Source organism: Drosophila teissieri, unplaced genomic scaffold (assembly GCF_016746235.2).
Source record: "Drosophila teissieri strain GT53w unplaced genomic scaffold, Prin_Dtei_1.1 Segkk61_quiver_pilon_scaf, whole genome shotgun sequence".
Classification (NCBI taxonomy): Eukaryota; Metazoa; Arthropoda; class Insecta; order Diptera; family Drosophilidae; genus Drosophila; species Drosophila teissieri.
Window position 1 is genome coordinate 27,198 of NW_025225021.1, and position 10,509 is coordinate 37,706.

The 10,509-nt window shown below is 26.2% G+C and overlaps 2 pseudogenes; both read right to left on the minus strand.

The window, feature by feature from the left end:
* Nucleotides 1–4,206: 4,206 nt before the first annotated feature.
* Nucleotides 4,207–4,378, minus strand: LOC122625743 (annotated as a pseudogene).
* A 5,682-nt stretch (nt 4,379–10,060) lies between these two features.
* LOC122625744 lies at nt 10,061–10,231 on the minus strand (annotated as a pseudogene).
* Between the last annotated feature and the right edge of the window lie 278 nt (nt 10,232–10,509).

Sequence of the window (10,509 nt, forward strand, 5' to 3'; positions counted from 1 at the left end):
AAAAAAAAAATTCATTTTTCTTTGTAAGCACAGTTTGATTGGAAATTTAATTACGAATTCAACGAGATATGACATTCCATATTTGGACCCATATTTCAAATGTTCTGATCAAAATACTGATATTTAAATCGCAAAAAAACAGAAAATCGATTTTCGGACAAAATCCAAAAATCATCATCAAAAATTGGAAAAAATTAAAAAAAAATTCATTTTTTTTTGTAAGCACAGTTCGATTGGAAATTTAATTACGAATTCAACGAGATATGACATTCCATATTTGGACCCATATTTCGAATGTTCTGATCAAAATACTGATATTTAAATCGCAAAAAAACAGAAAATCGATTTTCGGACAAAATCCAAAAATCATCATCAAAAATTGGAAAAAATTTAAAAAAAATGCATTTTTTTTGGTAAACACAGTTTGATTGGAAATTTAATTACGAATTCAACGAGATATGACATTCCATATTTGGACCCATATTTCAAATGTTCTGGTCAAAATACTAATATTTAAATCGCAAAAAAACAGAAAATCGATTTTCGGACAAAATCCAAAAATCATCATCAAAAATTGAAAAAAAAATTTTTAAAAATGCATTTTTTTGGTAAACACAGTTTGATTGGAAATTTAATTACGAATTCAACGAGATATGACATTCCATATTTGGACCCATATTTCGAATGTTCTGATCAAAATACTGATATTTAAATCGCAAAAAAACAGAAAATCGGTTTTCGGACAAAATCCAAAAATCATCATCAAAAATTGGAAAAAATAAAAAAAAAAATTCATTTTTCTTTGTAAGCACAGTTTGATTGGAAATTTAATTACGAATTCAACGAGATATGACATTCCATATTTGGACCCATATTTCAAATGTTCTGATCAAAATACTGATATTTAAATCGCAAAAAAACAGAAAATCGATTTTCGGACAAAATCCAAAAATCATCATCAAAAATTGGAAAAAAAATTTCAAAAAATTTCTTTTTTTTTTTTTTTGTAAGCACAGTTCGATTGGAAATTTAATTACGAATTCAACGAGATATGACATTCCATATTTGGACCCATATTTCAAATGTTCTGGTCAAAATACTAATATTTAAATCGCAAAAAAACAGAAAATCGATTTTCGGACAAAATCCAAAAATCATCATCAAAAATTGGAAAAAAAAAATCATTTTTTTGGTAAACACAGTTTGATTGGAAATTTAATTACGAATTCAACGAGATATGACATTCCATATTTGGACCCATATTTCAAATGTTCTGGTCAAAATACTAATATTTAAATCGCAAAAAAACAGAAAATCGATTTTCGGACAAAATCCAAAAATCATCATCAAAAATTGGAAACAAATTTTTAAAAAATTCATTTTTTTTGGTAAACACAGTTTGATTGGAAATTTAATTACGAATTCAACGAGATATGACATTCCATATTTGGACCCATATTTCAAATGTTCTGGTCAAAATACTAATATTTAAATCGCAAAAAAACAGAAAATCGATTTTCGGACAAAATCCAAAAATCATCATCAAAAATTGGAAAAAAATTTAAAAAAATGCATTTTTTTTTGGAGACACAGTTTGATTGGAAATTTAATTACGAATTCAACGAGATATGACATTCCATATTTGGACCCATATTTCAAATGTTCTGGTCAAAATACTAATATTTAAATCGCAAAAAAACAGAAAATCGATTTTCGGACAAAATCCAAAAATCATCATCAAAAATTGAAAAAAAATTTTTAAAAAATGCATTTTTTTTGGTAAACACAGTTTGATTGGAAATTTAATTACGAATTCAACGAGATATGACATTCCATATTTGGACCCATATTTCAAATGTTCTGTTCAAAATACTAATATTTAAATCGCAAAAAAACAGAAAATCGATTTTCGGACAAAATCCAAAAATCATCATCAAAAATTGGAAAAAATTAAAAAAAAATTCATTTTTTTTTGTAAACACAGTTTGATTGGAAATTTAATTACGAATTCAACGAGATATGACATTCCATATTTGGACCCATATTTCAAATGTTCTGATCAAAATACTGATATTTAAATCGCAAAGAAAACAGAAAATCGATTTTCGGACAAAATCCAAAAATCATCATCAAAAATTGAAAAAAAATTTTTAAAAAATGCATTTTTTTTGGTAAACACAGTTTGATTGGAAATTTAATTACGAATTCAACGAGATATGACATTCCATATTTGGACCCATATTTCAAATGTTCTGTTCAAAATACTAATATTTAAATCGCAAAAAAACAGAAAATCGATTTTCGGACAAAATCCAAAAATCATCATCAAAAATTGGAAAAAATTAAAAAAAAAATTCATTTTTTTTGTAAACACAGTTTGATTGGAAATTTAATTACGAATTCAACAAGATATGACATTCCATATTTGGACCCATATTTCAAATGTTCTGATCAAAATACTGATATTTAAATCGCAAAGAAAACAGAAAATCGATTTTCGGACAAAATCCAAAAATCATCATAAAAAATTGAAAAAAAATTTTAAAAAAATTCATTTTTTTTGGTAAACACAGTTTGATTGGAAATTTAATTACGAATTCAACGAGATATGACATTCCATATTTGGACCCATATTTCAAATGTTCTGATCAAAATACTGATATTTAAATCGCAAAGAAAACAGAAAATCGATTTTCTGACAAAATCCAAAAATCATCATCAAAAATTGAAAAAAAATTTTAAAAAAATGCATTTTTTTTGGTAAACACAGTTTGATTGGAAATTTAATTACGAATTCAACGAGATATGACATTCCATATTTGGACCCATATTTCAAATGTTCTGTCAAAATACTATATTTAAATCGCAAAAAAACAGAAAATCGATTTTCGGACAAAATCCAAAAATCATCATCAAAAATTGAAAAAAAATTTTTAAAAAATGCATTTTTTTTGGTAAACACAGTTTGATTGGAAATTTAATTACGAATTCAACGAGATATGACATTCCATATTTGGACCCATATTTCAAATGTTCTGGTCAAAATACTAATATTTAAATCGCAAAAAAACAGAAAATCGATTTTCGGACAAAATCCAAAAATCATCATCAAAAATTGGAAAAAAAATTTAAAAAAAAAATCATTTTTTTGGTAAACACAGTTTGATTGGAAATTTAATTACGAATTCAACGAGATATGACATTCCATATTTGGACCCATATTTCAAATGTTCTGGTCAAAATACATATATTTAAATCGCAAAAAAACAGAAAATCGATTTTCGGACAAAATCCAAAAATCATCATCAAAAATTGGAAAAAAATTTAAAAAAAAATTCATATTTTTTGGTAAACACAGTTTGATTGGAAATTTAATTACGAATTCAACGAGATATGACATTCCATATTTGGACCCATATTTCAAATGTTCTGGTCAAAATACTAATATTTAAATTGCAAAAGAACAGAAAATCGATTTTCGGACAAAATCCAAAAATCATCATCACAAATTGGAAAAAAATTAAAAAAAAATTAATTTTTTTTGGTAAACACAGTTTGATTGGAAATTTAATTACGAATTCAACGAGATATGACATTTCATATTTGGACCCATATTTCAAATGTTCTGGTCAAAATACTAATATTTAAATCGCAAAAAAACAGAAAATCGATTTTCGGACAAAATCCAAAAATCATCATCAAAAATTGGAAAAAAATTTTTTAAAAAATGAATTTTTTTTGGTAAACACAGTTTGATTGGAAATTTAATTACGAATTCAACGAGATAGGCATTCCATATTTGGACCCATATTTCAAATGTTCTGTCAAAATACTATATTTAAATCGCAAAAAAAAAAATATCGATTTTCGGACAAAATCCAAAAATCATCATCAAAAATTGGAAAAAAATTTTTTAAAAAATGCATTTTTTTTGGTAAACACAGTTTGATTGGAAATTTAATTACGAATTCAACGAGATATGACATTCCATATTTGGACCCATATTTCGAATGTTCTGATCAAAATACTGATATTTAAATCGCAAAAGAAAAGAAAATCGATTTTCGGACAAAATCCAAAAATCATCATCAAAAATTGGAAAAAAATTAAAAAAATGCATTTTTTTTGGTAAACACAGTTTGATTGGAATTTAATTACGTATTCAACGAGTAGATTATTCATTTACTATAAATGTTTAGATTTATTATTCAGTTGGCCGAAATCCCGGTACTGCAATACGGCAACCCGACAGAGGTGGAGCAAGCTCCTAGCACTCCGTCTGATTCCAAAAATCAGTTTAACATTTGTTGTCCTCCAATGGAGGAACTATCAGATGTTAAGCTACACTTTGATCTTAGCCATAAGGCCGAGAAGCGATAACTTAACTTATTTTCGGACAAAATCCAAAAATCATCATCAAAAATTGAAAAAAAAATTTTAAAAAATGCATTTTTTTTGGTAAACACAGTTTGATTGGAAATTTCATTACGAATTCAACGAGATATGACATTCCATATTTGGACCCATATTTCAAATGTTCTGATCAAAATACTGATATTTAAATCGCAAAGAAAACAGAAAATCGATTTTCGGACAAAATCCAAAAATCATCATCAAAAATTGAAAAAAAAATTTAAAAAAATGCATTTTTTTTGGTAAACACAGTTTGATTGGAAATTTAATTACGAATTCAACGAGATATGACATTCCATATTTGGACCCATATTTCAAATGTTCTGATCAAAATACTGATATTTAAATCGCAAAAAAACAGAAAATCGATTTTCGGACAAAATCCAAAAATCATCATCAAAAATTGGAAAAAAATGTTAAAAAAATGCATTTTTTTTGGTAAACACAGTTTGATTGGAAATTTAATTACGAATTCAACGAGATATGACATTCCATATTTGGACATATATTTCAAATGTTCTGGTCAAAATACTAATATTTAAATCGCAAAAAAACAGAAAATCGATTTTCGGACAAAATCCAAAAATCATCATCAAAAATTGGAAAAAATTAAAAAAAAATGCATTTTTTTTGGTAAACACAGTTTGATTGGAAATTTAATTACGAATTCAACGAGATATGACATTCCATATTTGGACCCATATTTCAAATGTTCTGATCAAAATACTGATATTTAAATCGCAAAAAAACAGAAAATCGATTTTCGGACAAAATCCAAAAATCATCATCAAAAATTGAAAAAAAAATTTTAAAAAATGCATTTTTTTTGGTAAACACAGTTTGATTGGAAATTTAATTACGAATTCAACGAGATATGACATTCCATATTTGGACCCATATTTCGAATGTTCTGATCAAAATACTGATATTTAAATCGCAAAAAAACAGAAAATCGATTTTCGGACAAAATCCAAAAATCATCATCAAAAATTGGAAAAAAATTTTAAAAAAATGCATTTTTTTTGGTAAACACAGTTTGATTGGAAATTTAATTACGAATTCAACGAGATATGACATTCCATATTTGGACCCATATTTCGAATGTTCTGATCAAAATACTGATATTTAAATCGCAAAAAAACAGAAAATCGATTTTCGGACAAAATCCAAAAATCATCATCAAAAATTGGAAAAAAATTTAAAAAAAATGCATTTTTTTTGGTAAACACAGTTTGATTGGAAATTTAATTACGAATTCAACGAGATATGACATTCCATATTTGGACCCATATTTCGAATGTTCTGATCAAAATACTGATATTTAAATCGCAAAAAAACAGAAAATCGATTTTCGGACAAAATCCAAAAATCATCATCAATAATTGGAAAAAAATTTAAAAAAATGAATTTTTTTTTTGGAAACACAGTTTGATTGGAAATTTAATTACGAATTCAACGAGATATGACATTCCATATTTGGACCCATATTTCGAATGTTCTGATCAAAATACTGATATTTAAATCGCAAAAAAACAGAAAATCGATTTTCGGACAAAATCCAAAAATCATCATCAAAAATTGGAAAAAAATTTAAAAAAATGAATTTTTTTTTGGAAACACAGTTTGATTGGAAATTTAATTACGTATTCAACGAGTAGAATTATTCAGTTTACTATAAATGTTTAGATTTATTATTCATTGGCCGAAATCCGCGTACTGCAATACCCAACCCGACAGAGTGGACAAGCTCTACACTCTGATTCCAAAAATCAGTTAACATTTGTTGTCCCAATGGAAACTATCAGATTTAACTACATTGATCTTAGCCATAACGAGAACGATAATAACTTATTTTCGGACAAAATCCAAAAATCATCATCAAAAATTGAAAAAAAATTTAAAAAAATGCATTTTTTTTGGTAAACACAGTTTGATTGGAAATTTAATTACGAATTCAACGAGATATGACATTCCATATTTGGACCCATATTTCAAATGTTCTGATCAAAATACTGATATTTAAATCGCAAAAAAACAGAAAATCGATTTTCGGACAAAATCCAAAAATCATCATCAAAAATTGGAAAAAAATTTAAAAAAATGCATTTTTTTTGGTAAACACAGTTTGATTGGAAATTTAATTACGAATTCAACGAGATATGACATTCCATATTTGGACCCATATTTCAAATGTTCTGGTCAAAATACTAATATTTAAATCGCAAAAAAAAAAAAAATCGATTTTCGGACAAAATCCAAAAATCATCATTAAAAATTGAAAAAAAATTTAAAAAAATGCATTTTTTTTGGTAAACACAGTTTGATTGGAAATTTAATTACGAATTCAACGAGATATGACATTCCATATTTGGACCCATATTTCGAATGTTCTTATCAAAATACTGATATTTAAATCGCAAAAAAACAGAAAATCGATTTTCGGACAAAATCCAAAAATCATCATCAAAAATTGAAAAAAAAATTTTAAAAAATGCATTTTTTTTGGTAAACACAGTTTGATTGGAAATTTAATTACGAATTCAACGAGATATGACATTCCATATTTGGACCCATATTTCAAATGTTCTGTCAAAATACTAATATTTAAATCGCAAAAAAACAGAAAATCGATTTTCGGACAAAATCCAAAAATCATCATCAAAAATTGAAAAAAAATCTTTAAAAAATGCATTTTTTTTGGTAAACACAGTTTGATTGGAAATTTAATTACGAATTCAACGAGATATGACATTCCATATTTGGACCCATATTTCAAATGTTCTGGTCAAAATACTAATATTTAAATCGCAAAAAAAAAGAAAATCGATTTTCGGACAAAATCCAAAAATCATCATCAAAAATTGGAAAAAAATTTAAAAAAAATTCATTTTTTTGGTAAACACAGTTTGATTGGAAATTTAATTACGAATTCAACGAGATATGACATTCCATATTTGGACCCATATTTCGAATGTTCTGATCAAAATACTGATATTTAAATCGCAAAAAAACAGAAAATCGATTTTCGGACAAAATCCAAAAATCATCATCAAAAATTGGAAAAAAATTTAAAAAAATGAATTTTTTTTTGGAAACACAGTTTGATTGGAAATTTAATTACGAATTCAACGAGATATGACATTCCATATTTGGACCCATATTTCAAATGTTCTGATCAAAATACTGATATTTAAATCGCAAAAAAACAGAAAATCGATTTTCGGACAAAATCCAAAAATCATCATCAAAATTGGAAAAAAATTTAAAAAAATGAATTTTTTTTTGGAAACACAGTTTGATTGGAAATTTAATTACGTATTCAACGAGTAGAATTATTCAGTTACTATAAATGTTTAGATTATTATTCAGTTGGCCGAAATCCCGGTACTGCAATACCGGCAACCGCGACAGAGTGGAGCAACTCCTAGCACTCGTCTGATTCCAAAATCAGTTTAACATTGTTGTCCTCCAATGAGAACTATCAGATTTAAGCTACACTTGATCTAGCCATAAGCGAAACGATAACTAACTTATTTTCGGACAAAATCCAAAAATCATCATCAAAAATTGAAAAAAAAATTTTAAAAAATGCATTTTTTTTGGTAAACACAGTTTGATTGGAAATTTCATTACGAATTCAACGAGATATGACATTCCATATTTGGACCCATATTTCAAATGTTCTGATCAAAATACTGATATTTAAATCGCAAAGAAAACAGAAAATCGATTTTCGGACAAAATCCAAAAATCATCATCAAAAATTGAAAAAAAAATTTAAAAAAATGCATTTTTTTTTGGTAAACACAGTTTGATTGGAAATTTAATTACGAATTCAACGAGATATGACATTCCATATTTGGACCCATATTTCAAATGTTCTGATCAAAATACTGATATTTAAATCGCAAAGAAAACAGAAAATCGATTTTCGGACAAAATCCAAAAATCATCATTAAAAATTGGAAAAAAATTTAAAAAAATGAATTTTTTTTTGGAAACACAGTTTGATTGGAAATTTAATTACGAATTCAACGAGATATGACATTCCATATTTGGACCCATATTTCAAATGTTCTGGTCAAAATACTAATATTTAAATCGCAAAAAAACAGAAAATCGATTTTCGGACAAAATCCAAAAATCATCATCAAAAATTGGAAAAAATTAAAAAAAAAATTCATTTTTTTTGTAAACACAGTTTGATTGGAAATTTAATTACGAATTCAACGAGATATGACATTCCATATTTGGACCCATATTTCAAATGTTCTGATCAAAATACTGATATTTAAATCGCAAAGAAAACAGAAAATCGATTTTCGGACAAAATCCAAAAATCATCATCAAAAATTGAAAAAAAATTTTTAAAAAATGCATTTTTTTTGGTAAACACAGTTTGATTGGAAATTTCATTACGAATTCAACGAGATATGACATTCCATATTTGGACCCATATTTCAAATGTTCTGATCAAAATACTGATATTTAAACCGCAAAGAAAACAGAAAATCGATTTTCGGACAAAATCCAAAAATCATCATCAAAAATTGAAAAAAAAATTTTAAAAAATGCATTTTTTTTGGTAAACACAGTTTGATTGGAAATTTAATTACGAATTCAACGAGATATGACATTCCATATTTGGACCCATATTTCAAATGTTCTGGTCAAAATACTAATATTTAAATCGCAAAAAAACAGAAAATCGATTTTCGGACAAAATCCAAAAATCATCATCAAAAATTGAAAAAAAATTTTTAAAAAATGCATTTTTTTTGGTAAACACAGTTTGATTGGAAATTTAATTACGAATTCAACGAGATATGACATTCCATATTTGGACCCATATTTCAAATGTTCTGGTCAAAATACTAATATTTAAATCGCAAAAGAAAAGAAAATCGATTTTCGGACAAAATCCAAAAATCATCATCAAAAATTGGAAAAAAATTTAAAAAAAATGCATTTTTTTGGTAAACACAGTTTGATTGGAAATTTAATTACGAATTCAACGAGATATGACATTCCATATTTGGACCCATATTTCAAATGTTCTGATCAAAATACTGATATTTAAATCGCAAAAGAAAAGAAAATCGATTTTCGGACAAAATCCAAAAATCATCATCAACAATTGGAAAAAAATTTTAAAAAAATGCATTTTTTTGGTAAACACAGTTTGATTGGAAATTTAATTACGAATTCAACGAGATATGACATTCCATATTTGGACCCATATTTCGAATGTTCTGATCAAAATACTGATATTTAAATCGCAAAAAAACAGAAAATCGATTTTCGGACAAAATCCAAAAATCATCATCAATAATTGGAAAAAAATTTAAAAAAATGAATTTTTTTTTTGGAAACACAGTTTGATTGGAAATTTAATTACGAATTCAACGAGATATGACATTCCATATTTGGACCCATATTTCGAATGTTCTGATCAAAATACTGATATTTAAATCGCAAAAAAACAGAAAATCGATTTTCGGACAAAATCCAAAAATCATCATCAATAATTGGAAAAAAATTTAAAAAAATGAATTTTTTTTTTGGAAACACAGTTTGATTGGAAATTTAATTACGTATTCAACGAGTAGAATTATTCAGTTTACTATAAAGATGTTTAGATTTATTATTCAGTTGGGCCGAAATCCCGGCGGTACTGCAATACCGGGCCAACCCGCGACAGAGGTGGAGCAAGCTCTAGCATCGTCTGATTCCAAAAATCAGTTTAACATTTGTGTCCAATGAGAACTATCAGATGTTAACTAACTTTGATCTAGCCATAACGAAAGCGAAAACTTATTTTCGGACAAAATCCAAAAATCATCATCAAAAATTGAAAAAAAAATTTTAAAAAATGCATTTTTTTTGGTAAACACAGTTTGATTGGAAATTTAATTACGAATTCAACGAGATATGACATTCCATATTTGGACCCATATTTCAAATGTTCTGATCAAAATACTGATATTTAAATCGCAAAGAAAACAGAAAATCGATTTTCGGACAAAATCCAAAAATCATCATCAAAAATTGAAAAAAAAATTTTAAAAAATGCATTTTTTTTGGTAAACACAGTTT